Source organism: Ursus arctos, unplaced genomic scaffold (assembly GCF_023065955.2).
Source record: "Ursus arctos isolate Adak ecotype North America unplaced genomic scaffold, UrsArc2.0 scaffold_26, whole genome shotgun sequence".
Classification (NCBI taxonomy): Eukaryota; Metazoa; Chordata; class Mammalia; order Carnivora; family Ursidae; genus Ursus; species Ursus arctos.
The window spans coordinates 35,324,621-35,351,169 of record NW_026622941.1 but is presented as its reverse complement, the minus strand read 5'-3'; the positions used below and the strand labels follow the sequence as shown (position 1 = coordinate 35,351,169).

At 38.1% G+C, this 26,549-nt stretch overlaps 1 protein-coding gene across 10 annotated transcripts in view; it reads right to left on the bottom strand.

Annotated features, from left to right (window-relative positions):
• TMEM117 (transmembrane protein 117) overlaps positions 1 to 26,549 on the bottom strand; it is a 509,455-nt gene that overhangs the window by 242,030 nt on the left and 240,876 nt on the right. The window lies entirely within an intron of this gene.

Genomic DNA, 26,549 nt, shown 5'->3' with positions numbered 1-26,549 from the left:
CAATTACCATGTGCATTTTATTTTCAAGCTGTAAGACTGACAACCGTTTTTGAAAAATCAAACAGAAATACTCAGTAAAGGCATCATTTCATGCTCACTCAGGTATGCAGAGAGTGGAAACAATCCCTGAATTCGAGTAACTTGAAAGGGAAGAGAAAATCTCACTTTTCCTTCAGTTCTGTTGACTCAGAACTACTGAAGAGGTACTGGGACGAGGCTTCGGATATAATATAATGATGGTCAAAAAAATGTCCATTTGAGAAAATTTCCACAAGATAAACAAATGCAAATTTTGATTCCAATATATGTGGTTTAAATTATTACTTAACTAACAATAACCAGATTTGATTTCATCTCTTTTTGTGTCACAAATTCTTCTGCTTCCTGTAACACCAGTTCAAGTTCTTCATGGCCCAAAGAGAGAGTCAAAGGCACAACTGATCACTAAATATAAGTAACAAGACTATGCTTTATTGCACATAATTTTCATTCCCTTTTCCTCATTTGATATTCAACAAAATCTAAGGATTATTTTCCCTTTGTACAATTTCTCCAGGAAAACTGGGATACAGGGAGATCACTTAACTTGCCCAATCAATACCACAGAATTAATGAATGGTAATTAGGAATCAAATTTCTCTCTCTCTCTCTCTTTCTCTCTCCCTCTCTCTCTAAGTTTTTCTCTCACTCAGATTTTTTTTACTTTAAATTTTGTTCCTTTTCTTAAACATGATAACCCCTGTATAATCTAGAATATTAGTTAAACTTGATTCTTCTTAGCTTAACTTTAAAACAAAATACAGTAGAAAATGATACGTTTGTTATTTAGTGAAACTATGAAGAAATACTTTTTTGAAGTCATTGGGAGGTAAATCATCTCCAATTCAGTTGTTGTTGTTGTTGTTGTTGTTTTCCTGGATATCTTTCTTATAGTTTTGTTATTCATAAAACAAATATTTAAGTAGTTTTACTTAACAACAAAAATAAACTTATGAACTCTTAAAAGCACTTTTTTTCCCACATGCTTCATTCACCTACCTTAGATCTTTATAAAAATCTTAAGATCTCACCTCAAAATTCTGAGTCTCTATTCCATAGGTTTCCATAATAACCAAAATAATTATAGCTACCATTAATTGCTCTTTACAATATTCCAGAGATCATTATAAGCACTTTAAATACAGTGTCTCCAACAGCTTCCATGCCAGCGCAATGAAAATCATTATTATTCCTGCTTCACAGATATGGAATTGAGGCTTTGGAGAGTTTTTGCAACTTTCTCAAGGTCAAGCATCTAGTAAATGGACAAGGTTTGAATCTAAATTTGATTGACTCCCAAATCCAGACATTTAACCACTATGTTATATCTTCTTCCTACAGTTAGTGAGATATAAAAAACACAAAGAATTTCTGCTCTATTCCCCAGTATTTTAGTAGATGATGAAGACTGAGATTTATTTCCTTTGAGGATAATTATAACAGAAGTCAAGAGTAGCATGCAAAGAAGCTGCATCTCCTCAGAGTTACCCTCAAGTCTTGGACTCCCACTGAGTTCACCAATCTAAGCAGCCTCCATGTGAAAGCTCCCAAGTTAACTTGGACAGCTTGGTCTTATTCCCTTCGGTATCACTACTGCTGAACAGTCTTGGGCAGTGAACTCAGCATACTTTAGAGTATTAGCTCTCATAACCGTCCAGCTCTTTCAATGACACTTATTTTGAAGGATGTGTTTAATAACACATCCCTACCTGCCTGCTTTGCAATTCGTTCTAGAATACATTGAGCTAGGGTGGAAATTTCAGGGTACCTTCCTTGTGGTAACATAGGTATGTGTAAGAGAAGACAACATTCTCTAATTTCAGTACCTAAAGATAGGGATAAGGTTGCAAGAGATTAATGATCCAGCCAAGAACAACTAAAAAATATAAATAAAACATTAAAAATTGCCCCCACAAATCTGCTTAAAACAACCTGAGAGCTGATTAAACAATGAGAACTAGAAAAACCAAGATACCAGATTGGAGAGAATTGTGGAAAGGTTAGCTATATTTTCTCTGGGGACATTTGCTGATTCTGCATCCAAGGTAAGAGGATGAGAATCTGGGCTTTGCCTGGGCAGGGGGCAGTCTCAGTGAGCTGGAGAGACAAACATTAGGAACTTAAGGAGCCAAGATCCTCATCTTGGAGGGGCCCAGAAGGCAGCATGACAAACAGCTGGATTTACTTTCAAGACATTTTCCAAATTATGAATTTGTTCAGGGGGGAGGCTAAGAGACTAAGCAGAAAGTCTTTGAGAAGCATAGCAGAGGTTTGGCAATCTCACCACGTTGAGGAGACTATTGTGTTTCAGAACCTGCCAGAAGGAATGGCCCAAGAGAATACATGGAGCAATGGGAGGCTAGAGAAAACCAGAGATGGATGGGTCCTTATTGAAAGTGACTCAGTCCTTACCCACTCCATTCCATGACTGCATTAAGGTGATCAACTTCTATTCCTTCCATCTAACAGAGGAAAGAGTGAATGTTTTCGGGAAGAATAAAATATCATATAGGTCCTCTACACATTTTATACATAACAAACATTATTCATTGAAAAATTACTAGGATGTCAAGAAACAGGACCATATCACCGAAAATCAAGTGAAAAACAATGTCTAAAACTAGATAATAAGCTCCAGGAGGACAGGGAGTTATTTTGGCCATTCTTTCACTGCTGATTCCTCAGCACTGAGAGCACTGCCTGCATCTAGTATGTGATCAACAAACATTTGCTTAATGTGTGAATTAACAAAGCAAACCAAGGTATTCCTATTTTTTTCTATATGGTATGAGTAGATCTGTGTATACTAAACCTTAGAAACAGCAGCAAAGGAAGGTTCGAACTGCAGGTATGTGGTGAGTACGGAATGCTATGGTAACAGTGAAGATGAGATAGCACAGATAATTTATGAAATAACTAGTATATATAAAAGTGAAGAGTGATATATAAAAGGTAGTAGGTATTCTAATTTTTGCTGCTTTAGACAAACATTACAGAATTACAAACATGCAACCTGTCACAAAAGTTTGCAAATACTAGTTCATTGATTTGCATACCCATTAACAGAAACAGTATTTCCTGCTCTCGTTGTAAAGGACAGAGTGTGCATACATTTATACCAGCAATGTTACCCAATCACATTGCTCTCTACAAAAGCGAAGTTGTGACGTTTCATACCCAATATTTTGGGGAGTGATTCAGAATTAAATGTTATTTGCTAGGAGGCACCATTAACGTTTTAGTTTTGTTTGGAGTTTCAGCTAATTATTTCAACTATTCATACATTTTTGTTTGTTTTATACTTTAGCTAGTTATTTCCCCTGTGCATAGACCTAGAAAATCCTAGAGTTCTATCAGCCTTCCAGGAAAATATCAATCATTGATATTTTCTTTAAAAATTCTAAATGAATTTCTTTACAGGCTGTAACTTCGGTTTTTATTTTTTTCTTGAGATCTCAAGTTTAACTGTCAAATCCGAAACAGATGTGTGGAAACTTCAATATACAGGATCTTGGAAATGTTCATAATTATCAAAACAGCCTGAAAAGCTATCAAGACTATCGCACAGAGTGAAAACTATGTGCTAAATGGGCATAAACTAATCAGATTCTAAGGTGGGCTAGTCGATAAAGCTATAATCTAGTAAATTGATCTTACAGGTGACAGTCTTGATCACTAGCAACGAAAGTTCCAGTTCACTTCAGTCTATTACTTATATGTACATGGATGTAGTCAATGCCAGGTGATTTAGGAATTGAGTCTCTGAAAGTTTAACAGAAGGCAGTAAACATAGATCACCAAACCAATATGGATTCATGCTTCACTGAAGATCCATCTGTGGCCAGCTGGATTCATAATGTCACAGCTGTCTCTCCCAGCCATGTTTGGGCAGCATAAACAAGATTGGGGGCTTCATACACAAGTAAATCATGGATAAGGAGTTGACTTACAGGAGTACAGTCCTGCATTAAACACAATGAAACTGAAGCAAAAATTCTAAGTATTCTTGTGACATTGAGAAAATATTTGTCACTATAAGACACCAGGAATTAAACCTAGATTTATTATATTAACCTTCTCTCAATCTTCTTGTGTTTGTAATGAAATGATTAACAGCCTTCAATCTAGTCACTTAGTGAACTATTATCTAAATAAACACATTTTAATATTTTTGCTCAAAATTCTCAGTTCTTGCTTATTGAAAAGCTTTGATGGAACTCAATACATGTGTATGAACCTTCCAGGCAAGAGCTAAGGTATGAACCTATGAAGCAAGATGCCCTGGAATGTCAAAATCCTGCAGACAATTATTAGAATTCGCCTGGAATAATTAAAATCACATCTGGACCTAACAATGCTTACAGATAAAAATACCACCTCAAATTTCCCAACTTCAGCCATATATACCTTCTAATTTTTATAAGGAAGACATATATAAGAAGACTGCAGATGGCGTTTTTGTTGAACAAACTCCCCCTGCCTGTGAATACATTCACCATACATCAACCATTCCTTTCATCCCTTGCTTTGCTTCAGCCCATTCAGTGAAACTCATCTGTACTAGATACAGAAACCTGAGTTTATCAGCAATTCCTCCCCTTCCTTTACTCCTAACATTTGATTAATCACTAAGATCATACTTCTGAAAGTCTCTCAATCTATGCTGTTTTTCTGTCATCATTACTACCAATGTCTTAATTCTGTTCATAAACCCCTCTAATCTAAATTAAAGCAATGGCCGCCTATTTCTCCATGACTATCTTCCTCTTATTTCAGACTCTGTATTGCCACTATAGTGACCCCTGGGGAAGGAATACATCATACCAAAGAGCAGGAGTCCTAGAACCAGAAAGTTCTGGGTTTGCAAACTACTGCCCACTTTATGACCTGGGAAAAATGATCAACTCATTCCCTTATCTGTAGAGTGGGGATAAAAATAACTATTTCTCACATGGGTTTCCTGAGGATTAAGATTATTACATTTTTGAAATAAGAATGGAAAGCTTCTAGCACAACAATTTCATAATAGGCATGTAAAACATGGCAGAGCTCTAGTCTACTGGCTCCCGCTTTCTAAAATAGTACAGTGGTTCCCACTATCACAGAGTAGAGCATGGATAGAAAGACAGTCCACTCTCTGCCAAGCCATCCTTTCATTCAGACACCTCTCCCTTCATGTCACAACCTCCTTTTATTAGGCTATCCACCACCATGAAATCAATCTCACCAAATACCCCATTATCTATAATGCACCTTAGTATCCTTTTTTCTTTCTTTTTTCTTTTTTTTTTTAACTTTAGTATCTTTGTGTGCAATGTTCTTTGTTTGGAATGCCTCCCCTTTCTTCTGCCCTGAGATTACTAACTCAACCTAGCCACTGAGAAATCTCCTGCCATTATCTCTGAAAGCCATCCCTTCCCTGGAATTACCATAACACTTTGAATATACTTCAGTATTAAATCATCTTCCTCAAGTATTTTAATGATTTTCTCACATTGCCCCTCTCTCCCACAAGACTTAGCTCATCAAGGATAAAGAACATGTTTCATTTGGCCAAGCAGGTAAACTTTTTGCCCAGCTTATAATATGACATAGGGATGTAATAAATATTTAAATGAATTAAGTAGTCAATTGATTCATGCAAAATTACTTAGATCATCTGACATCAGGGCCAAACCAGGAAGAGGACAAAAGGATAAAAGATAAAGAATCTGCAATATAAGATAAACTAAAAACAAATATCAAAGATGTGTAGGGCATGTAATTATGATGTTCTAACAAGGAACAGAATATCATTGTATCATTTTTATTACCTCTTATAGAATAAAAAGCTAAAGGCAAGAATATAATCAAATCAAAATGAAAATAAATCCTTGGCTTTCTGCAATTACATGTTGTAAATTAATCTGAATGTAATTTAGTTGACTAATAATGAAAAAAGTTAAATATTGTAAAATCTCTGCATGGTATCTACAGAATCCTATTATTTAAAAGAATCCTTTTAAATTAAAAATAGACTATCATATGATCCAGTAATTCTACTACTGGGCATTTACCCACAGAATTTACTGATATGTTTAATGCAACATTATTTACGATGGCCAAATTGAGGAAGCAGCCCAAGTGACCATCCATAGATGAATGGACAAAGAAGACGTGGAATATTACTCAGCCATGACAAAGAATGAAATTTTGCCATTTGTGACAACATTGATGGATCTAGAGAGTATAACGTTAAGTGAAATAAATCAAAGAAAGACAAACACCATATGATTTCACTCATATGTGGAATTTAAGAACCAAAACAAATGAGCAAAGAAAAGAGACAAACCAGATAAAAGACTCTTAAATATATAGAACAGACTGATGGTTACCAGAGGGGAGATGGGTGGAGGGGATGCGTGAAACAGGTGATAGGGATTAAAGAGTACACTTATCATGATAAGCACTGAGTAATGTATAGAATTCCTGAGTCATTATATTGTATACCTGAAACTAATATAACACTCTATTTTAATTATGCCAGAATTAAAATTAAAAAATAATAAAAAAAATAAGTTATGGGGTTGTAACATACAGTATGGTAACTATACTTAATAATACTGTATTGGATATTTGAAAGTTGCTAAGAGTGTAGTTTTATTGTTGTTTTTTTTTTTTAAGATTATATTTATTCATTTGAGAGAGCGAGAAACCACAAGTGGTGGGAGGAGGGAGAAGCAGACTCTCCACTGAGCTGGGACCTTAACCCCAACAAGTGACCCTGGGATCATGACCTGAGCAGAAGGCAGATGCTAAACTGTCTGGGCACCCAGGCACCCCAAGAGTGTAAATCTTAAAAATTCTCATCACAAGAAAAAAAAATTATAACTATGTATGGTGATAGATGTTAACTAAGCTTATTGTGGTCATCATTTTGCAGTATATACAAATAATCAAATCATTATGTTGTACACCTGACACTAATATAATGTTATATATTAATTATACCTCAATAAAAAATTAACAGAAAGATGGCAAAAACTAGTAAGTAAAAAAAATAAAAGATTCCTTTTAAATGAGACTAGATATCAATACATAACTCTGTGCACCAATTTGCTGGCACCAACAATATAAGAGCTATACGGTAAAATACATTTCTTTTATTCATGTGAAAAAAGAAAGCAAATTTATTTCAAATTTGCTGCCCTTCAAATGGATACTGCCAAACTACATTTGTTGTTTGTTCTTTGAAGTCAAAATTTAGAACTTTACCAGGCTATAAAATAATACCGTCTCAAAACTAATTTTAAAGTTACAGAATTTTTGTAGTTATACCCCAAGTTTCTATCTTACTTCACTTTTTTTCTCACCTTCACAAAAATTCCAGGAATATGCAATTGAAGTGGATGCCCAAAATGGGCCTACCTTCTATTTCTAATGAATTAAACACAGCCAAGACACTTCATGTATCTTTTTACTAAAGTCACTGGAAAAACAAGAGAAAGAATAAAAATGTAAAATCCTGAACTTTTTGCTAAGAGAGCCCCAATAAATCCCCACAGGAATCCAGAAAGCCACAAATTACTTAAAATTAATTTTATATCTAACTTGATCACATTTTAATGTTAAATAACATTCAATGTGTTTGTAACTATTCAGACAAAATATATCTGAATTGTAAAGTGAATTGTGAGCTGAGCCAGAATGGCATTAATTAATCTATCATACATAATGATACTCCTTCCAAACTAATTAGGGAGACATAAAATAACTTATAAATTCTGCTAAGATTCTGATGCTGCTCAAAGAAGAACAAAAAGCAAGTTCAATTTTAATGGATGTTCTTCAATGAAGGTAAGTGTTCAGGACTGTTAGAAGGTCAAAATAGATAAGAAATAATAGAACAAAAACACTGGGACATAAATACAATAATTAACTTTTGGCAGAAACTATAATTTTTCCACTGTGTGCAATAAAATAAAGAAACATGAAAAATGAGACTGTCTTTCTACTCCCTACAAAATTTTCAAATTCAAAGCATAATTGCTTTGTGGTAGTATGATAATTATTCTTTTCCTTCTCTTCTCCTTCCCCTCCCCCTCCCTTTCTCCTTTTCTTTCTCCTCCTCCTCCTTCTTTTGGCTGTAAATTCAATCACCTCTCATTCTCCTCCCCATGGCTGGCTACCCAACACTATTTCCCAATCACTTATTCCCTGTTCTTGTTGAAGACATTTTAGACTCTACTTATAGGAAGGGGGAAGGGGCTTATTTTCTCAACCAAGAACCCTTCTTGCAGCATGTGAATTTATATTAGATAAGCATCTACCTTATTTCTTTTCATTTACTCACTAAACAAATAATTACTGATGTCTCACTATATGCTAGACCACAGGCCTGATACTTATAAACTCATAGCTTTCCAAGGGAAAGGAAATAGCACCTCAGAGCTAAGTGGTCACTTCCTACGTTATCATCTAGTATTTCTTGTCTAATAATTTCCTCTGTCCTACAACCACCCTTCCCCAATCAGGGTTCCAGGGGTAAGCTTATGGACACATGTATACAATAAAATCCAACTCTGCCAGTGGCCTATTTTTTTTTCCTTTTCTGGTAATTGAGAACCAAGATTCAAAAAAAAGCAGGAAATCTTTAGCCACAAGGTTGGATGAAAAAAAATGGAATGTGTCCACATTCTGTCCCGTGCACTGGGGAACTCAAGTCTGCAGCAAGAAAGAAGGGGATATTGAGACAGACAAAAGATAGAGGTACATTGGCTCACGCAAAGGCGAAAGAAGAAAGATAACAGAAAACAGGTGGGGGTCTAATTCCACCATTTTCCGGCGACCAGCTTTCTGTACTTCAGATTCCATGAGACATGTCCTGCTAATTTGTAATAATTAGTTCCTCCCATCTTTGTTCTACGCTCACTCAAATGAGTTTCCACTCATTGCAATGAAAAAGTTGTAACCATTTGCCAAGGAAAAAACGTTACAGTCTAAAAATGTGTTTTTGAATATTTAGTTCAATTTTAAGAATACGAGAATCTTGTAAATCCTTTGAGAGAGGGATGCCATTAAATTGGCTATAAAAGAAAAGAGTCACCAGTGTGGCTGATAAACTACCGCTCATTTTCAAATGACTCCTAAGAAGAACAAGGCTAAATGCATTGCGCCCACTCTTTACCCCACTGCCTAAGACAACAGGGAGACTTTTGTTTAAATCTCAGTGTACTATTCACATGTACAAAATTCATAAGGGTGCTGAGGTTCCAAATGGCACCAGTTAAAAAATGAGCATACGTGCTCTAGATAAAACCAATCTGTTAGAATGTGTCTCCATTTCATGAGATGTGGGGCACACTAGAAGAGTGTCAAACAAGTGACAATAAATGGAGTAGCTGTGTGTTTTACAGATAAAAAGGTTACATCTCTTAGCTTGCTGGTCTAAAAGGAACCTTATTTTGAAATAAAAAGTGTTGACAAAAGACAAAATAAAGATAGATAAAGTGTAGCTTAGAGAGAGTGGAGGCTGCACTTCCAACATACCAAAGATTTTTCCAGGGCTGCTACAAAGTGTCAGCAGAAGGTAACAAAAAGATCAGATGAAACCGACATCACTTAGTGTAAAATAAAGAGCTGGAGAGAGTTTCACGGAGCTTGGGAGGGGAACCCTGGAATTGAGTTTGCCAAAGATAGGAGTGACTCGGGGTAGCAGGTTTAGGACTCAAAAACTTCCCAGGTGTCCAATTCTCTCAGGATGCTAAAGAGCACACACCTTTCACCCACAGCCAGCTCAGCACTTAGACCCTCTGTGTAAGAGCCAAGCCCACAGGGCATTTCTTTATCCTAACAACGCCTAAGTATTATCAAATGCCCTTCAAATTAGAAATGACATGATTCTTATTGCTCCATAAATTTGCTTGCAATTTTGCTAATTATATAGCTTCACTTGATTTAACAATAAAGAATTTCATGCTCTGCTTTGCAATGTGTGCTTCCCAAGCTATACCACACCAGCCTATGGTATGAAAAAAAATAAATAAAAGGTAATAAAGCCAAACTTCCACCCACCTTGTGAGCATTTCAGGCCTATCAAGTTCCTGCCAAATAATACAATGAGTTTTCAGAAAGTTTAATTTGTGGTGTTGAAACTAGTACTTTCAGCTACCACGGTGCTATTTTAAAGTTAATACTGCCAAAGACGGTTCCCAAGATATCCTCTCTTCTACTGATGCCCACCAAAGTCTCTCTCACTGCTACTCATGGTGTCAGTGTGTGCCAAGGCCCAAAGATACTGATGTCTGTGCCAATGACAAAGAAGATATTGTTGCAGGTTCTCTCATGGCGACCTACACCACTTTCACCAATTCTGCGATCAATCACCAGTGCACGCACATTACTACACTGTGCCTGTGCCACCGGACGCCAATATCCTCAGTGCTGCTGATCCCTTACACCTCAACTGCCCACAGAGATGATGGCGAAATGCCTCTTTTACCTTTTACCTGCTCATGTAGACTAGCCTCATTCCTTTGGACTCAGATGGGGCTAGGAATAAAATCTGTTGTGCTTTATTCATAATAATTCCTTCCATTTCAACACCTGCCCATTGTCCTTGAACCAGACGTCCATGCTTCAACAGGGACTTCTAACCTAGCCCTTATTTCCTAGGAGCCTCTTTAGGTGCCCCATGTCACAGCAGTCCAGAGGCAGGGTTATATGTGAGAAGACAGGTCTCCCCTCTCCAGAAGGTACAGTCTAGAAACACAAGAACCAATCTGCAGAGTAGAAAAGGTGATGACAGAAAATGGGAAATCTTAATGAAATTTTGCAAAGAAGATTAAGGAATGGCAATGAACATGGTTTTAATGTTTTCTGTATGATTAAATCCTTCTGGGATGTGCATTAAGGAGGGAGCTAAATTCTGCCTGTGAACCTCAACAAAAACTCAAGAACAGAAGGTGAGAGAGGGGAAGGGCAGAACTGAAAACAGAAGCTGGAAATCCTGCACGATGAGTAGTTAGACTGCCAGGCATCCTCCCCGAGCCAATAAAACCAGGAAATGACTTTCACCCCACCTAGCAAAGATGGACATAGACTATCTGGAGAAATTCAGGCAAAAAGTTAGACACTTTAGTTAAAATAGGAGCTGTAAAAATACAAGTTTGTATAAAATATTATAATTAATATATGTATATTGTACTATATATTATACATATATAATATGTATAGTAATATTATATATCTGTGAGTTCCATTACCCACATTGCCGTTTGTCTGGGTTGAAAATATCTCAAAGACCAGCCTTGCCCTCCCCAAAAAGCTTATTAACAATTGAGGTCTCCAGTGAAATAGCTAAATGCTCATCAACCACAGCCCCCTTCCTCAAGAAGTTCCTATCATAAGCTTGTCTGTGCACAGAGACTGTCTAATCATCTTCTTATTGTCCCTTCTTAAAAATAAGCAGATAGTGGACATTACCATATATTTGAGAAAAATCTCTAACAAGAAAAAAAAGCACAAAACTAAACAAAAATGAGGCACCCAGAGGAAACAGACAATGCAGAAAGCAGAGGAAAAGTGTGAGGATAGAATAAAGATATTTTTCACACCTCCTAAGTCAAAATTCAAACATATGCTACTCTATAAAATAAACACATCTAAAACTAAGGCTACTTAAAGGTTGAAAGTAAGATAGTAAAAAAAAAATTAAGTTGAAAAAGATAGCATGCAAACAATAACAAAAAGAAATATATAGCTATTATGTATGTAAAATATATAGCTGGTACAACTATGATTATATCAAATTTTAAAGGCAAAACATACTATTACAACTTAAGAGGGAACCTTACTAATGACAAAAGGTTCAGCTTATCAGGAAGACACAATGTGCCCTCACAATATAGAAATTTATAATAAATTGACAAAGGGGTAAGAAAAAGTAGACAAGTTCACACAGGTAATAGGAGATATCAACATATTTCTCTTAATAACCAATGAAACAAGCAGACAAAAAAGTCAGTAAAGACATAAAGGACATAAAGGATCTGAATGAGAGAATGACCCAACTCTCGCTAATGGATATACATAAATGACTAACACCACAACTACGGAATACACATTCTTTTAATGCAACAGGAATATTTAGAAATACCGACCATAAACAATGCCACGAAGCACGTCGCAAAAACTTTTAAATGACTGAATCTTACAGAGGATAGTCTTTGACCATAATGTAACTACACTATAAATCATTAATAAAAAGATAACTTGACAATCCCCAGATCTTTGGAAACCAAGAGACGCGTGTCCAAATCACAGGTGAGTGAAAACAGAAATCTCAGTGGGAGAGGGAAAATATTAACTGGGTAGTAATGAAAATATTGTGAGATACAACTAAAACAATGTTTAAACTTTTAATTTTAACATATTAGAAAAGAAGAAATGCTAAATAAACTAAGGAATTAAGAATCTTCCTCAAAGTAGAGAAAAAAAAAAAACAAAAGAAACTCAAAAGATAAAAATAATTAAAAAATTAAATACAATTTAAATAAACAAGTACTAGGAAAACAGAAACATACAATACGGAGGATAAACAAAGGTGAAAACACCTAAAACTGATTACTCTCTATCAAAATTCCAAGAAAGAAGGCACCAACAGCCAATATCAGAAATGAAAAAGGGGCATCACTACAGGTCCACAGAGATTAAACAGATAATAAGAGTGCATTTTAAGAAACTTAGATAAAAACAAATCTCTAGAAAAACATTTATGAATTACCAAAAGGTACGTAGGAATAAAAAGCACTAAAAAAATAGATCTATACCAATTCACAATATTGAATTTATAATTAGAAACTTTCCCAAAAGACAATTCAAGGCCCAGATGTATACAGGGGCACCAAGAGAGATGTGCAGGGATGTTTACAGCATCGTTACAGCCTCAAACTGGAAACAGCTTGAATATTCATCTACCAACAGAAGAAAAGATAAATATATCATGGCTTCACCATACAACAGAGACTATTCAACAATGAAAACAAACCACTCTGATACAAAGCCTGGATGGATCTCAGAAACCATGACATAAAAGAAGCCGGACAAAAAAGACAGCATACGGTACGATTACAAGGATATGAAGCTCAGGAAGAGCAAAGCTAAGCTGCAGTAATTGGGGAAGTATTATAAGCAAGAGGGAAGAACATAAAAGTGAGATAGTGGTTGCTTTGGAGGGAGGGCAGGACAGAGGGGTTTATTATCAGGAAAGACAGCCACGGGGCTTCTGGGATGCTGGCAATGTGTTTGCGTTAAACGTGAATGGTGATAACATGGATCACACGGGTGTTCACTTAAAAACATTTTATAACAATTCACTATGCAATGATTAAGCTACACATATGTGTCCTATGTAATTTTGTGTAAGTATGTTATTTCCATATTTTTTAATGACAAAAACAATCATTATTATAGGAGAGGCTTAAGAAATGATAGCTATTGGGGGGCCTGGGTGCCTCAGATGGTTAAGCGTCTGCTTTGGCTCAGGTTGTGATCCCAGTGACTGAGACTGAGCCCCACATCAAGCTCCCTGCTCAGGGCTAGGGCTCCCTGCTCAGCAGGGAGTCTGCCTCTTCTCTCCCTTTGCCCCTTCTCCACCCCCCCCCCCCCGCTCTCACTATTTCTTTCTCAAAAAAATAAAATCTTTAAAAAAAAAAAAAGAAATGGTAGCTATTACTGTTATTTTTTTAAAATGTAACTATTTATTTATTTATTTAGAGAGGGAGAAGAAAAGAGAGAATCTTAAGGAGACTCCATGCCCAGTGGGGAGCCCCACGCGGGGCTCGATCTCACAACCCTGAGACCATGACTTGAACCAAAATCAAGAGTCAGAGCTTAACCAACTGAGCCACCCAGGCGCCCCACCATTACTATCATTTTTCAGGAGAAACACTGGGATAGCAAAAAATCAATACAGCATTCATAACGTGGATTAGAGGGTGCCGCAAAGAGGAGCAGAGGAACAACAGAAGACACCCAAAGTGTGATCAAGCCCACGTGTGTTAGAGCACTGCAATCAGCGAAACAGCCTGGCTCGAACAGGAACGATGTAAAGGAATAATAAAAGAGGAAGTTGAAAATTAATGATGTAGTGAAGGGCATGGAGTCTACAATGTAATTTAGCCCTGTCTTAAAGACGGTGGACAATTCACATTTGGAATTTAGATGGCTTGAGTTGCTTCCATAGGTTTTGAATCTTTAACATCTTTAACATCTGCTTCTAACCTAATCATGCTTCTTGGTATCTCTTAATGGAAAAGTGATGATATAGCCTTACCAAATGCAAGGACTACCATTTTTACACACATAATGCCTGACAGGGTAGAGACGAAATCAAGTGCCATTTGAAAGACCCATAAAAATTTATATCTGCTTCATTTATTTCAAGGAGTGAAGCAGAAAGTCACCTCAAAGCAGTTGTTTCCTCAGTTGCATGAAAAATCACTTGGGTAATTTCCCAGTAGCTCCCTGGGTTAAGATAAGAACATTAGTGGGGAAGGGGAATGGGAAAAGTATAATAAACTTCTGTGACTCTCGCAAAGCTCTCCAAGCCTCCTGACATGCAGAGCTGGTCCCCAAGAAGGGGGAGTGCAGAGGCTTGTCGGCAAGACCTGATGTCAGACCCAATGGTAAGGAAGAATGATGAGGCCTCTCCAAACAAAACTGTGAGGAAAGTGGGTGGCCTAGCAGCCAACTTGGGCATCCCCAATCAGCAGCATGGGTAGGAGAGCTGATTTCAGTATGACTGATGGGAGCTCTTCTGAACCCAGCCATTTGGGAGAAAGGGACACCTTGGTGGCCTATGCATGGTCTGGGCCAGGGAGGGCACCTGTGCTGGATGGATAAGCAACTATGCAGGTACAAGCTTCAACAGCGACACCATGTGCCAGCAAGAGATAGGTAAGGTAGAAGAACCAGAGGGCGGAGTGCTCCTATGGCTGGTACTTAAAACGGATCCCAGCGACCCCACATGGTACTAGGCAAGGCACCAAATTTAAGACCAATTGGGTGGATAAAACTTCAAAAGAGAGATTGGACTCCTTACTAATGAATACAGGTAGACCCTCAAGACGTTAATTAGAAGAGTTAAAATAAATCAGCCCAAAGTCAAACTCTGAGTTTGTGAAGCATGCATGCCACCAACATATGATGCCAGAGGTTTCTGCAGAATCAGCTTAAATCTGCTTGGTGCATATATAAGTTTCCCCACCAACTCCACCCCCACCATCAAATACTGAGAGCACAGGCCCTGGGTAGGAATTAAATGTCTGTTTGCCTGGGGATTTCTCTTTAAGAGCCTTAGGTCCAAGGAACATACCTAGCCCTGAAAGAATAGCCACTTAAGACACCTCCCACTCATCTGCACCTTAGCTTGAAGGAGAGGTGAGCTATTTACTCAGTCTTTCAACAATATTGATTGAACACCTCCTCTATGGCAGGAATTGTACTAGGTGCTGGGAATACAAAGATGGATAAGACATGGTGATTACCATTTAGCAAATGAAAAAAGACACACAGACCAATCAACAGAGCCTGATGTGGAAAACACTCTAAGGGAGAGGACAGGCAGAGATGAGAGGCCCCCAGGTTTTCTGGCGTGAAGAGGGGGGCAGGGAGAACAGCAGGCTTCACAGAGGAGGGACATAGGAGAGAAAAACATGTTTGAAGTAGAAGGCACAAAGGCAAAAAGGGCGGAAGGCAGCATGCACGTGAAAGGGAGCAGCAAGGGCAATGAGACAGCAAGGGAGGCCCAGTGGGAGCAGCAGCTGTGTCAGGGAAAGCTCTGCACAGCCTTTTAAGGAGGTCGGCTTGGTAAAGCATCATGGAAATGGGAGCATCGGAACGACAGACCCCACTCTCCTATCCCAGCATCCTCCTGGTTATTATCCATGTGACATCATCAAAATGCTTTCCATTTAGGAAATTGTATCAGTCAGGTTCTCCAGAGAAAAAGAACCAGTAGGAGATAATGATAGATAGATGACAGATAGATAGATAGATAGATAGATAGATAGACAGACAGACATACACGTAAATAAAGAGATTTCTTTCAAGAAATTGGTTGATGCAATTGTGGGGGCTCTGCAGGGCAGGCTGGCAGGCTGGAATTTCTTGGGCAGGAGCTGATGTTGCAGTCTTTAGGAAGAATGTTTTTTCTTTCTCCAGTAAACCTGCTTCTGCTCTTCAGTCTTTTCAAATGGTCGGATGGGGTCCACCCACATGATCAACAGCAAACTCCTTTACTTGAAGTCAACTGATTTTAGGTATTAACCACATATCAAAAGACCTTCACAGCCACATCTAGATTGGTGTTTGATTAAACAGCTAGGGATTATAGCCAGGCGGGCTGACATGTAAAACAAACCATCACAGAAGCCAAACTCCTGATTGACATTTAAAGATAGACTTGCTTTTACATCAAAACATACAACTCTCATCAGAATCTAATATAACATTTAAAAATCTCTATGGTTCTAATTTTAGAATTTAACACAGAATTCCTGTAACATTGCTCCGCTTTCCCAAACACACACACACTCACACACACACCACAACATGCAAAATAGTTCCTCATCAAATAGAGATGATGCTTCTCATCAATACTCTAATTCAGAAGTCAATACTGGGGGCGCCTGGGTGGCACAGCGGTTAAGCGTCTGCCTTCAGCTCAGGGCGTGATCCCGGCGATCTGGGATCGAGCCCCACATCAGGCTCTTCTGCTATGAGCCTGCTTCTTCCTCTCCCACTCCCCCTGCTTGTATTCCCTCTCTCGCTGGCTGTCTCTATCTCTGTCGAATAAATAAGTAAAATCTTAAAAAAAAAAAAAAAAAGAAGTCAATACTGATTTAGCCATACCTTAATATTCTAGATTTCAAACTGTGGGATTTCACAGTACTTCTGAAATTTTAATTCCATTTCCATGAATCCATACCTGTACCTTAATCTGTAATGAGATTTATTTTGTTGATTCAACACAAGGCTCTGTAAGCTCTCTTTTTCTTCAGGCTCCTTTCAGAAGTTCTTACTTACACTAGAATTATTTTTGCTGTCAAACATCAACTTCCTGCCGTTGTATTAACAGCCAAGTGTTAACAGGTAAATTACTCACATCCACGTCCAACCAAAAAAGCACTCCTTTGAAACTCAAAGGTATTCACTTTTAACTCCTCTTGAATGAAGAGGTCATGGTTAGACTGGGTATTTTTATCAAATGGCCCACTTTTCCATTAAAAATAGACTCTCCCTTGAAGAGACCATCCCTTGCATATACTGGAACTGCACACTGTCCTAAGCAGTAATCAGCTTGTGGGAAACACTGTAGAATGTTTGATAACATATGAAATGACCAGAAGCCAGAACCTTGAAGATCAGAAACCATTTCTGGAATCCTGAGTGCGTCAAGAAATGGCATAAACACAGGTAGAAGGACTTAAGGTAGTACTTGACGCTGTGGGTGTTGAGCGAATACTTGCTGAATCTGAAGAGAAGGAGAGAAATTCCGCATTCGGAAGGAACACAACCTTCTTAACCAGACGTGTGAGGAAGAACTGGAAGGTGATATCAAACCAAACTGAGTATTGTGCATATTAATGCTCAGTGTATAGATAGAAATGCATATATTCCTCACAAAGTTTAGGTTCACTCAAACTCAAAAATATACTTTTAGACACCTTGATAGGATCCTTAATTGAAGTCACTCATTACTTGTGACCAGGTGTGTTACAGGGCAGGAGAAGGGGATGGGGACACGGCCCTGGACTTCTTAAGGATGGTTGCCCGTACATGTTCCAACAACCGGAAGCCAGGAGGGGGGCCTGAGCAATCAGAGTGTGAACTGGGATCCCAAATCTGAGGCTCAGCAGATATCTGAAGCCTATTTAGAGCTGCTCAGCCATTTGGAAAAAAAAATCCAATCACCAAATCCAGGGAGGTGACTCAATAGAAACGTGGGCACCAGGGTACGAAATCAAACAATGTCCAGAGGCAGGCACAAGGGAGGCTGGTAGCAGCTCCTGTACTGAAAAGCAGACCCTCTGGTTACATGCATAGTTAGCTTTTCATCCAGGTCCTGGAGCTGGAGGAAGGGAGTGCTAGCAGTGCTGAAAATGGACAGAAGAGCAGGCCTAAGGGATGCCTCTGGATACGCAACAGCATCTGAGCCTACTAAAATATACCTGAATGTTACAGTCAAGGTGTGAATGCACAGTGCAAGGAAAACCAGGTAGACAGAACCTTTTACTAAACATTGCTTTAATGAGGTTTCCAGCGGCCTTGGTTTGTCCAACAACCCACATGCAAATCAGCAGCATTCAACACGAGAACAGAAGAGAGTAAACAGGAAAACCAAATTTCTACTAATTTGGAGTTTTTGTTGTCCATTTAACTGAGTTGTCCCTTTTTTCCCCATCCTAATCTCTTCACCATGTGGCTCTGCCTGCTTCAGGCATGCACCTTCAAGGGCACAGGGAATGACACAGCAGCTGTTCCAGGCCCCATGACCTACCCCCTGCTCTGAGTTTCTCTCTTCAAGCCCTCCAGTCCCCATTCTGTTGACTTTATGCCTGACTCTACCTCTCTGTCTAGACTGCTACTCCCTTACGAGAGTCCATCTGTATTTCCATTTCCTCCTTCCCCAAGACACGGCTGCTCAGACTCCTCAGCCCCATTCCCCATTGCCCAAAGGAGAGCACACCCTGCCTGTCTTCAGTCTTGATCCACACTCTGCTCATTCTCAATCTTGGTTACGTAGTAGATTTACCGGGGGAACTTTTAGGACACACCATAGCCTGGTCCCTTTCCCAACAGATTCTGACTTACTTAAGTTGGTGTGGGGACAGGCATCAGTGTTCTTTTAAACCCCCTAGCAATGCTAACACACAGCCAAACTTAGGAACCACTGTGGCAGCTAAAGCTGGGACACACCGCCCCTGGTGTCTGGAAGGGAATTAGCTGCCACAATGAGCCACAGAGGGTCTCAGAGGTCACTACAAAGAACCTCCGAAAAGCAGAATATGCTATGGGAAGCAGAATATACTCTGAGAATCATAAGCACTTTGAGAATTATACACATCAAAATGACACAATTAAGTACGTTTGAATAGATGAGGGTTGGTCAAAGCTGGGGCTCATGAAAAAGAAACATTTACAGCCTCCAGACTTCCAACAGAGGGCCCTCATTTATTCAGTAGATTGGGTGCTCACCAGATAGTCAATCTCATTCAGAAAAACTGTAAACATCCTGCCATCAGGAGGCATCAAAAGTCTGCCCAGGGTGCTCAACTTTTAACTACCCAAATTCCCTATGCAAGCTCATGAAAAAGTGATGGAAATATCAAAGAACAATCTGCTTCACAATCATTGATTTAAAAGCCTACAGCATATGATGACATAATTATACCTTTGTTGATTAACAAAACCAGAATTTGGGGCGCCTGGGTGGCACAGCGGTCAAGCATCTGCCTTTGGCTCAGGGCGTGATCCCAGCGTTGTGGGATCGAGCCCCACATCAGGCTCCTCCGCTATGAGCCTGCTTCTTCCTCTCCCACTCCCCCTGCTTGTGTTCCCTCTCTCGCTGGCTGTCTCTATCTCTGTCGAATAAATAAATAAATAAAATCTTTAAAAAAAAAAAAAACCAGAATTTATTTAGAGGCCTTCTGGTTGAAACGAACTGTAATCATAAGGTGATGTGCCTGGCACACAGTGCATTCAAAGTGGAGCATAACAAGTCAGCGTCATCCTGCACAAACTGCTCTTGTGCGCTCCAGAGTCAGTGTTCCCCAAATATTCAACCACGGAACATGAATTACAAGTAACAATGAGCAGTTTACTATTACTTTAGGGTATTTAGGAAAGTCTCTTCGCTAACGGCTTCATCATATTCCCAAATGGTGCCTGAGACAGGAAGAGTCAAATGCAAAGACTGTGTTTTAAAACCACAGATGGAGACAAAACCACTTATGACAACACAAAAATATAACAAGATTTGTCCAATGGGCGTTATACAAATAAACCGACAGAGAAATCAAACAATCCTGATACCCGGGAAATAGAGACTAAGGAAAAACTGCCACGTGTATTAATGTCAATGAAATCAGATATTACATAGATGTGAAGAGCTAACTAAGAAAAATAACTTTTTATTTCCTTTTACCAAGACCTCCTAAAATTTATGGATCAGCGAAACAACATGGCATACAACTTTCTCTTCCTCTCCATGTCACAGAAATAGCAATCGCCAGCCATCCCGAGCACCCCCAGCTTCTCGATATCTGTGTGGTTCTGCGCAAACCTGTTTCCAATGCCTGAACACCTTCCTTTAGCTTCTTCAGCAGTCAGTGCTCGCTTATCTTTTGAAATAAAGTTCCAATATCACTTCCTCTTCCTTTCCACTTTCCCTCCCTTCTAAAGCTGAGTTGGGTTTTTCTGTCTCCTCAATCACAGTACTTTTCCTCCTAGTGAACCTGGGCACTTCATAAACTTTTATTGGTTAAAGAAATTAATGGCATTCTCTTAAATAGAAATTTGGGTCATTAGTCAAAGAGAAAGGGACTGGCCTGAATATAAAATTCTATTGTTTCCTATGAATGTATGTTCCCTTTATTTCATTGCTTTTTGTTCTCCCCTTTTAAAAAGTTTTTAAACCATAAAGGTTAAAAAAAATAGTTCACCATTAATATATAAAAAGCATTAAGCAAAAAATGTCAAGCAGAGAAAGACAATTATCATATGATTTCATTCACATGTGGAATTTAAGAAACAAAATAGTGGGTCATAGGGGAAGGGAGGGAAAAATAAAATAAGACAAAATTTGAGAGGGAGACAAACCATAAGAGATTCTTAATCACAATAAACAAACAGGGCTGCTGGAGGGGAAAGGGAGGGGGAGATGGGGTAACTGGGTGATGGACATTAAGGAGGGCACGTGATGTAATGAGCACTGGGTGTTATATGCAACTGATGAATCACTAAACTCTACCTCTGAAACTAATAACACACTATATATTAATCAATTGAATTTAAATAAAATAAAATTTAAAAATAAAATAAAATATGAAAAGCATTAAAAATTGAAGGAACAATGTCATCTGACCATTCCATCACTCAGAAATAAGTGCTACAATTTCCTCCCTATATATTTTCTATACATATTTCCTAAATAAAGCAATTAAGATGTGTGTAAGGATAAAATGTGGCAGAAGACTACAGGGATGACAGATAACTAGATAGAGCATGGTTTATAAAAATAAATTTTAAAATGGTTTACAAATAAGAGAACTGATTAATTGGTACATCCCAATAAACCCATAACACAAAGATACAGTAAGGAGTTTTGCTGATAAGAGCTCTTGACTTGAAGAGTCAAATACTATCATTCTGACATATATCATGGTAAAGTGAACAGTAAGGGCTGACCATAAAGATAAAAACACAATTTACATGCCTAGCATAGATGATATTAAAATGATTCTCTAAAATAAGTATGAGGTCATTCCATAATTCTCTTGTTTCTTTCTCCTTCACTACGCAAAATCAAGACATATCCTAGTCTCATCTCAAAATCCCTGATGATTTCAGATCAAAGTACTGCATTTTTTTTCACCACTTGCCAAAGCACTGACAAACTCTAGCAGAGGAACTGTACCAAGCGTATGTCCAGAAGCTCTAGGGCAGAATGGGTAGACTCTGGGGACAGGGCCAGTCATGGTACAATTGATTCAATCAATTTGTGCTATGAGTAGTAAAAGGCATGGAGATAGAGAGCTAATGGTAAAAGACGACAATTGCAATGCCATACAGAAAATGTGACAACTTGTTTTTAAAAGTATACTATGGAGCAAGGAAGGCTTCATTGTGGAAATGGCATCAGAATTGAAATTCAATGGATGTTATTTTAGCAAAGGCAAGAGAGTAGTGGGAATTTCAGGTAGAAGAAACATTATACACAAGAATAATGAGGCGAGAGAGACCACGATGCATTCAAGGAACTCAAAATCCTCTGAAACTGAAGCCCAAACTAAAGGGTTAATTGATGGACAGGATTAGACTGATGAGGGACAAAGCTGGAAATGCATGTAGGAAGCAGATCCTGGAGGGGAAAAGGGTTCATGTGTAATCCTGAGTGTCAAGGGGAGCTTTCAGTGATCCCAGGCTTGTGTGTCAGACATGCAGTTTGTGTTTTATTAAAACGAAGCTGACAGCAGCATGGAGACTTGATTGATAGGGCCACAGGAGATGAAATTAGACCAGTTAGGACGCTATGTGATGAGTCAGGTGAAAGACAAGACCCTGACTAAGGAGCCAGCTGCAGAGAGGAGGAGGTGGAGACGCAAAGTTATTAAAAGATAAAGACTGACAGAATTTTCTCACTCGTAAGATGCGGGCAGGAAGAAAAGGGATGGGGAGTTAAGAGAAACGCCTATATTTCTGCTTCAGCAACTGAGTGGGTGGTGACGCCATTCACTGAACTAGGAAAAACGTGAAGAGGAGCAGATTTGAAGAAAATACGTTCAGTTTTCGAAAAGTTGAGATTTATATGCCTGTGGAACACAAGAGACATATCCAGCAAGTAGGTGAATATACTAGTCTGTACCAGGGTTTGGATGAAGGTTGAGAGAACACTTAGGTTCAAGGTGAAGTTTGCAGTTTGCAGTTTAAAAGGTGGGTAAAATTCCACAAAGAGGGAAGAAAGGGAACTGAGGTCAGAATCCCAGGAACACTGACCACAAAGAAATTGGAAGAAGGAAAAAAAATCACACTGTTTAAAAAGGGAGCAGCTCCAGAGATAGGGAAGGAAAAAAAATCAGGAGAGTATTATAATGAAATACAACGAGAAATTCAAGAAACTGGAATATAAGAAATTCAAGAGGAAATGATTGATAGTATGAAATGGTTAAGTGAAGTGAAAAATTAAGAACTGAAATATATCTGTTAAATTTGACGTTTAGATCACTCTTGACCTCAGCCAGAACATTCAGAGATTGAGTAAAGGCAAATACTAGAGTGCATGGCTATTTCTATACATGACTTGCTTTTTCTGTTTAACTCTAAGTTTGCTTGGCTGCAGAGATACTAACTCAGGCATAGTAGTTGCTCAATAAATATCACTTCACCAATGATGAAATGAACAAGATAATCAATGAGAAATATGAAGATTATAGAGAATATGATGAATTCAGTCAGACTTGAAAATTATAGGAACAGCCTGGTGTCACAGAATATAACTGGAATAGGAACATGCCCATCTGGGTTTTAGTTCATATGACACCCAAAATAACAAGCTGCATGACTTCAGTTAAAAAAAATATATAATGTTTGGAAGATCGGTAGGAGAAGAAAGGGATAAAGAAAGGGGGGGTAATCAGAAGGGGGAATGAAGCAAGAGAGACTATGGACTCTGAGAAACAAACTGAGGGCTTCAGAGGGGAGAGGGGTGGGGGAATGGGATAGGCTGGTGATGGGTAGTAAGCAGGGCATGTATTGCATGGTGCACTGGGTGTTATACGCAACTAATGAATCATGGAACTTTACATCAAAAATCAGGGATGTACTGTATGGTGACTAACATAATATAATAAAAATATTATTATATATAAATATACATATATATACATATATATATTTATACATATATATGTATATATATAATGTTTGGACTTTGGATTCTTTACCTGTAAATTAGAAAGTCAGACTTAGGAATGACAGAGGATTTAATTCATTCCCACCTCTGATTGGTCACAGCTGCCTGGGACACTGTGCTGTGAAGAAGTCTGAGGTTCTGTCTTTATCAAGAGAGTAGAGGATTTTAATGAATCGGCAATGTTTTCTATGTGTGCAGAACGAGGAGCGGGTAACACATATGCTAGATATTTGCCAACCCTGAAACAGTTTATGTATACAGCTCTTTAAGTCAAGAAAATATGTGACTTATGGTCTTGTTCTGAAAATTCATTCAGAATAAAGTTTTAAAAAGAAAATTCTACAGTCAGTTAAAGACTAGATACATGTTTTATCCATGGCTAGTTTCAGATTCTTTTATATAAAAACTAAACTAGTAGGTCTAGAATACAGAGTCCATATGTAGGAAATCTGAGAGTAGCAGCCTTTTTATAGGAAACAGTAGTGCTGATTACCTAAGTATACAGAAGAATAATGTGTTCCCCACATCTACCCCTTACACTGCTATTAAACGCAGGCAGTGGCTTTTCAACATCCGTGATGCTCAGTGAATATCACCTTATTAATCCCAAAAGCCTGCTGTGATGGGGGTTAGTGCTACGTACAATTAGCCTCACTGACCAGATGAGGAAAATAAAGCACAGAGAGAATAAATTACTTTCCAGAGGCTACTTTGCAAATCAGAAGTGGATGTGGGAATGGTTTCTTCGGTCAAGCAGATTGCAAGGCCTGACTTAGGCATATGTGCAACTACTCCAGACTCTACAGAGAAAGTTCCCCTTGAGGTCTGGGTTCAGTACCCTTGAGTTTGACCATTCACCCTTTACTATGCTAAAATACAGTTCTAAATGCAGAAGTAAGCCACTGAATTTTAATTTATATTTTTCTACAAAGCAGTATAATTTCCATGGTCACTTACTTGCAGGTACCAGCAATGATCTCATTCCTACCTGCCATTCTGCATAGGTAAAAGAAGGATACACAGAAGTGAAAGTTGGCATTTTCCTTTAAAATGGAAACCTGACTAAATAGTATGTTTCCTTTGGCATGAGTGATTTATGGAGTAAGTAACTGTCCCCTTTCAATTCTATTCAGTGGGTATGTTGATCATCGTTTAACATATCTGTGCAAGGTTTAGTCTATTCAACTGTTGAGAAGACTTTATTTATTTTACTATGAAGTGTCAGAATGAAAAACAAAAACAAACAAAGCCATAAATCCAAATAAACAAATATCAAAAGGGATTATTTGATCCTAGAAGCCAGGTCAGACCCTTAATGGTTCTTTTGCCGTGTTATTAAATTGGTCCAGGGTAGGGCATGAGCAACTTTTGGAAACCCCATCCTACAATGATTGCATACTACTTATCCAAAACATGGGGAAAAAATGTTTCATAGATAGCCATCTTTCTGCAAAGGAAAGAAAGCCGTTTTTATAAAAGTTAACTTTAATTTCAATGTTAATTTTTCATAAAGGGACTATAAATTGACAGATGTCCTAAGAGTTTTTAATTTCTCATATTCCCTGAATTATAAAAATTTCTAACCTCTTGTATTTCTTGAACTTATTTTATTAATTTTTCATAGCTGTTAACATTCTGAGCACCGAGTCATGCCAACCCAGGTTCAAAGCTTTGCCCTACAGTTTCCCACCCAGTCCTGGGGGACAGGGGAAGTTTACTCAACTTTTCTTGCCTGGCTCTTAATAAATACTCAACAGGGTCTGTTGCTGCTATTGTTGCTGTTTTATTATATCATCAATAACTTCACTGACAGCCAAGCAATCATTCATCCTGATTGCCACCTGAAGGAAGATCCCTTCGATTATGAATTCAATGTTAGCAGTCAAGTAGCATAACAAGAGAAAAGAGATTTAAGAATAACAAGTACTGTATAAACTCTGTGTGACGCAGGAAAGACTACATTTCTATGGAAGAGATTAAGCAATCTCCAAAGTTGAGACAATAAATCCTCAATGTACACTACAATTAGAACTCAGCTTTTATTCCACATGCAAAATACTCAACATATATTCATTTTTTGATTATTAATTTGGTGTCAATTATTTGGCTTATATAACCTAGAGAAGGCATTTTCCAGGCTTCAAATGCATTTTCCTAGAGATAAAACCATTATTCAAAATAATAATAACATATCATCATCATTCAAAGCAGAACAACTGGCACAGCTGAAGTATAACAGAAAGAAAATTGGAGTCCAATTTCTGAAAAAAATCTTAGGCTTTGTCACTTATAGGCATGTTTGACCTCAGGCAAGTTATTCTCAGAAAACTCTGAAAACCGTGTCTACTTTCATATATTTTAAATGGAGATAATCATACTAATCACAGGGCCTTTGTGGGGCTTAAATGAATTAATAAATCAGATAATTAAGTAGGCATGGGCTTAATAAATATTTGTGACAGAACAACAACAAAAAAACCCCTAAGTGCCACTTAACTAAAAACATTTAAACAATGTAACTGTGATTGAATTGATTGTGCTCAAAATACTAAAGAAAATAATAATAAAAGAAGAAAATTAGGGAGGGAGGGAACCCAAAGCTATGATTTAAGTGACTTTATTTATTTATTTATTTAGAGAGAGAGCACGCCAGAGCAGGGAGAGAAGCAGTGGGAGAGCATCTCAAGCTGACTCTGTGCTGAGTGCAGAGCCTGAGCTCAATTCCATGCAGACTTCATAGGATTATCTGCAGGTGTGTGAACATTAACTCAATCACCTCTTGGGATGGTCCCCAGTAAGGAAGGGCCTTGTCTGGAAGCCCCTGAGATCATGATCT